A 6,157-nucleotide genomic window follows, 5' to 3' on the forward strand; every position below is an offset into this window, starting at 1 on the left:
TCTCCCTATAGATCACTGGCTTGTCAGATTCAGGGTGTTAAGAACCAATAAGATAACATAATTGTTTTTAAATTTATTTATTTATTTTTGCGGTATGTGGGCCTCTCACTGTTGTGGCCTCTCCCGTTACGGAGCACAGGCTCCAGACGCGCAGGCTCAGCGGCCATGGCTCATGGTCCCAGCCGCTCCGTGGCATGTGGGATATTCCTGGACCGGGGCACGAACCCGTGTCCCCTGCATCGGCAGGCGGACTCTCAACCACTGCGCCACCAGGGAAGCCCAATAACATAATTTTTTAGTATAGGGAATATAGGTATGGAATTGGCAGCTTCCCTTTAGAAAGGTCATTAAGAGTAAATCATAACAAACAAATAAGTAGAATGCATGTACCATTTGCTGTCACGGTGATCTCATAAATGAAAGGTTAATTCAACCTCCTTGACTCAAATCCCTCCAAGAAATTTTCTTCACACTCATCAAATCCAAACTTCTGAGACCTGAAAAGTGCCACATGATCTAGGATCTGACCCCTGCCTACTTTATAAGCTCCACCTCCTCCTCTTTTTATTCCTCTCCAGCCTTTTCTCTGTCCCTCAAACAAGCCCTGGTCTTTGCATTTGCTGTTCCCAACATCTGCAGTGCTCTTCCCCCAGATCTGTGGACAGCGGCCTCCTGTGATGGGCAGCTTTCTGACTGGACTCCCAGGGACCTACCTCCTGGGATTCATGTCTGTGTAATCCCCTCCCTTGTGTATGAGCTGGACCTAGTGACTTGCCTCTAAAGAACAGACAAGAAAAGACCTGCTGTAAAGAAGAGCAAAAGCAATGGGATGTCATCCAGAGATTAGGTTATGAAGGACTCTGATGTCCTTCTTACTCACTCTCTCTCTGTGGCTCTTCTCACTTGCTCTGATGAAGCGAGTTGCCATTTGTGAGCTGCTCTCTGCAGAGACTGATGTGACAAAGAACAGAGGGTGGTCACTTGACCAGTAGCCAGTTAGGAGCTGAGACCATCCAACAGGTTGGGAGGAACTGAGTCCTGCCAACAACCTCTTGAGTAAGACTGCAGAGGATCCTTCCCTGTCCTCTCTGGCTTTGCGAGGACTGCAGTCCCAGAGGTCACCTTGACTGCAACCTCGTGAGAGATGCTGAGCCAGACACCGGGACCAGCTCAGCCACACCTAGGGCCCAGACACACTGAAACCCAGAGATAATAAGTGTTGGTACATTTGGTACAGGAGTGATAGTTGACTAATCCTCTACCTCACTTCACTCAGGTCTCTGCTCAAATGTCTCCTAACTCACCTTCTAAACCAACCAATCCCACAAAACTGATCACACATTATCCTCTCTCCCCTTACCCATCTGAATTTTTCATTCTGGAAATTTTCACCACTTACATTTATATTATATATTTATTTATTAGCTGGCTTCCCTACTAGAGTGAATATTCACGGAACACCATGTATGTCATTTTGCTGGTGAAAAAAATGATTGTATATTTGCACTGGTGGTGCTCAGGTTTATTTGAAAAATACTTATTGTAGGGCTCCAGTGACATAGGTTATTTATCCCTGTTCCCTGGTATCTGGGTCAATTAATTTAGTCTCGGCTAATTATTTTTTTTCTTGTTATTGTTATTAAATTACTCTGTTTTGATAATGCACCTTTCTATACCTTTAACTGAGTATTTAATTAAAATGTCAATATTTTTTCAAGGCCAGAGCTTGTACATGCTTGACTGAAGTCCAGCGTAGGGTGATCATAATTATTTGAAAAGTTCTTATTTCCCACTCTGCTGAAGTCTAACTTCCTGGTACTTTCCTCTATTGGCCTTAGCTTTGCTTTCAGAATTAATAAATAACATAACTATTTTGTTTCCACCAGCCCAGTTCTAATCATTCCATTAACTCTATTTCTTTGGGTGTAAGTTCTGCTTGTTGAATTTATTGTCTTTTTTACACTGTAGACTTTTCTTGCATGTTTGATGTTTCCTCATTTGGTGTTCACCTTTGCCGTTGAGATTCCAATTCAACTTTATGCTTCCTTAGAGGAGGTGTGAGAGCTACTGCTGAGGTTCACTGTCCCCCGGTTTCCAGTGGGAGCGGGCGGGCCCATGGTGCCATTAGCCAGGCCTCCAGGGACCGTCTCCTGAATCATCTGACCTAGGAACTGCCTTGTGTATCTGCCTGAAGCTCCCACAGTCACTCTTCTGATCTCAAGGCAGATTCCTCTACCCCTGGTGTATGTGTGTGTGTGGTCTACAGTGGTTAATTGGCCCGACTACTTTCCTACTCTCTTGAGAGATGCCAGAGATAGACAACCTCTGAGCGTGGATCATCTGTACTGTTTCCCATCTTTACAACTGCGTTCTTCCACAGGAGTCCTGACCTCTAGCTTTCTCTCAAGTTTATCTCATATGTTTGCTGTCTGTTCCTGGGCCACAAAGTATAACAATTCTTATGTGGAAATCCTTATGCTTTAATTCTTATGTATGTGTTTAGGTTCATATATTTTACATATTTAAAATATAAAATATGACTTATTTATATTAGTATGTATACATATGTATATGTATATGTAGTCAGCTTAGCTGCCATTTTGAAACCAGTATCTCTACTTCTTTTCTTTCAGCCCTTCAAATATTTGGAGATCATTATCACATTCTCCCTTATTCTCTCCTCCTTAGCCTAAAAATATCATGTTCCTCTAACAATTCTAATCTCCAATAATTTTCTGACTTTTTATCACCATAAACTCCTTTCTCTATTCCAGTAGACACGTAAGATTCATTCAATAGCACTAGGTAGATCGCAGTGTGAGAGGAATACTCAGAGTACAATGGGACTATTACTTCTTGTAATGTATATATTTTTTTCTGTACTGGTAAGTCTCGTTTATCTTTTTAACCACATATTTATACTACTGGCTCCTCATAATCCATTTCCTTTCCATTCCTCTTCCACAGTTTAAATACATAAACTCTGCCAAGCAACAGCTGCCCCTCCTCTACTTGTGTAATTGATCACTAACTAATATGAAAGACTTCACATTAGTCTCTACTGAGTTTTACCATGTTCATTTTAAGTTCTCCACACCCTCTTGAAGTGTGTCAGGCTATTCAGAAAGAGTAGCTTCAGTTTATTCTTATCTTTACTAGATTGACTATCCTCTGATATATTGATCCCAGGAGATTTGTTTCCTTCCATCTATGGAACATGTTTTCCTCTCTTATTAACTTTTCAGAGAGCATACTATATTATCTTCTTTAGCTGAATCCCATTTTTACTCACTGGGATTGTGTCATCCGTTCATTCAATAAAGATTTATCAAGGGCCAACTCCGTGCCAAGAGTCACACTGGGCATTGGCTACACAGAGAGAAACAAACGTGGTTCTTGACTTCATGGAACTTATGGTATAATATTCACAGTTGTATAATTGTTTGTAGACTTAATATTATAATTGCTAGTTTTTATATACTCAGAAGTTTATTTCTTTTTAAAGTACCAATCTTGACAAAGGAAAAACAGTGCAATGTTAATTGTAGAATCTAGGTGGTCAATAGATGGATGTTCACTGTACATTTCTTTCTACTTTTCTGTATATTTGATAATAAAGTTTTGGGATAAATTTTGCCTATCCTTCACAATCTCTATTTCTTTTATAGAAATATAGCTATAGATAGCTTTACTTGCTTTTATGAACTTCCAGATATCACAGCCTTGATTGCACAGAGTTCCTGGGAGAAACAGTAACGTAATAGAAAGAACACGCACAGTGAAGATGGACTAGGACTAAAATTCGGAGCCCAGCACCTGCTGGCTCTGTGCCTCCTGACAAGTCACTTAATGTCTCTGAGCCTCGATTTTCCTCATCCCTTAAATGGGATAATAATATTCACACCCTAAGTTGTTGTGAAAAGTAAATAAAATTATGTACATAGTATATTTAAAATGCATCGGCCCCTCTTCCACTACTTTCTTCACTTAGCCACCTTGCACATAACCATTATTTCCTTCCTTAAAAATCTGAATTAAGTGATTAATACCCATTCATCTTTTTTTCTTTCTTTAACTTTTGAAGAATAAAATTCTTAGAAACTCACATCCATAACATATTATTAGATGTTTTTGTCTAGCAAATAATGGTGTCAGAAGAAGTGAATTCATCCATCACCCTCAAATTTCTTTTTGTTCAGGTATGGGATTGATGTTAAGGAAATGCCATTCATATCCAGACCAAGGGGTCTGAAATTGCTTTATTGCCAATGGTTGTCTTGATTTAGCATGTTTATGCTATTGTCTGTATGTCCTAATTCCTCTGTCTACAGTGTTATCTTTTCTTTACGAAACTGCAGAAGCCTTGCACTTCTTCAGAACAAGTTCAATGCTCCAGTAACATCTTCCTGAATCCCTTCCTCCAGGTCTTACTCATGATATTTCCTCTGTATCATGTCATATCTCAAAATATCTTACATCATTTACTACTAGATGGTAAGCACGATGCAGCCAGAGGAAAGCACTCTTCTATCTTTCTATTCCCAGTGTACAAGACTGGGAACAGCCAGTAGGCACTTGTTAGAGATAATTCATGGAAGCCTGTGTGGATAAATGACTAGAGTTCATTGTCCTTGGGCATCACGATTCATCCTCTAAGAAATGAGAGAGATAGCCAGGTGCCATAAAAAGTGTATTTGAGCACTAAAATGCTATGATTCTTAGATGTTGTATTATGCTACTCAAATGCAGTAGACTTTAAAAAAAATTATTCCAAGTATTAATCTTAATGCCAGAGCTTTCTGTGTGGTCAGAAGCTTCTTGATTTTTTAAGCAACTGGGATTTGGATGCTTATGCCCCTTTCTCTGACTCTTTGCCTGTAATTGCACCAAGGATATGGCTGAGTTGATATATCTGTCATTCCTGACGTATCCCCCACTCCAAACAAACAAAAATTCTTCTCTTCATCTCTTTCACTTCCATATCCCAGATTACCTGGCTTAGAACACCCCTTCTGTCCTGACTCTGAAGAAGTTTGAGTGGATTCATGTATCCTGGATGCTGCTGGGTCTCTACATAAGTGTTAAGATGATGCTGGCTTTCAGACTTTCAGACGCTTTAATCCTCCAGTGGCTGCTGCGTCCAGTTGCTTGGAAGACCTTGAAATTCTACCCTATAATATTGTGATCTTCCACTAATTATTGGGGAGAATCAGCAACACTCAGGGAGGATGAGGAAGCATGTCAGGGAAGTGCAAAACCTCATATTTCACCCGTCACTCCTCACCCTTTAAGTTCCAGCCATGCTGAACGTATTTAATATGCTCAATGCTCTACACTGTCATTCAATAATTTCCCTGTACTTCACACACTCTTCAAATCCTCTCTACCTTTTTTGTCTGCTAAAGCTTATTCGTCCTCTGAGTCTCAGCTGAAAATATCACCTCCTACAGGAGTCTCCTGATTCTCCTATCATAACGCTTACTACACTGTTTGGCAATTGTCTGATTATTGTGTGTTCTCTTCACTTACCTGTAAGATTGATATGGAAGAATATGTCATCTTTCTTGTTTATTGTTGTAGCCCTAAAACTTAGTACAGTGCCTGACATATAGTAGTTGCTCCTGTATCTACTGAATGAATTAATGAATGTAGGAGTCCCTGCTCTCATGGGGATTGAAATGTTATAGGATACACAAGATAAGCACACAAATAACCAGTATATTTGTGCCTCTTCTTTACAATTGCCAAGGAATCTGTGGAGTTAGTGTTTTTCTCTTTTTACAGAAAATAAAATTTAGGCTTAGAAGTTATATAACTTCCCAAGATGACTCTACAGGTAGAAAGTGGCAGAAATGGATTTAAACTCTAGTCTTCTGATAGCCAATTAAGTGCTCCCTACATAATGTTGCAACAATATGAAGCAAGTGTTACAAAATTTTACTTCATTTCATAAATGGGAGAATTCACTCCTAGATAAGATGACATTTGAGCTTGAATCTGAAAGATGAATCAGCTTTTTTTTAAAGAATTATTTTCAATTATGAAAACATAAACAACCCTTATGTGTTATAATAAATTCAACTAATACATATTTAATGCAAAAGTTAAAGTTCACCTTACTGTTGCTTTAATTACATTCCTAAAATATAGCCATCGT

This window comes from Monodon monoceros, unplaced genomic scaffold (assembly GCF_005190385.1).
Source record: "Monodon monoceros isolate NGI ecotype Baffin Bay Population unplaced genomic scaffold, NGI_Narwhal_1 Super_Scaffold_9, whole genome shotgun sequence".
In the NCBI taxonomy this organism is placed as follows: domain Eukaryota; kingdom Metazoa; phylum Chordata; class Mammalia; order Artiodactyla; family Monodontidae; genus Monodon; species Monodon monoceros.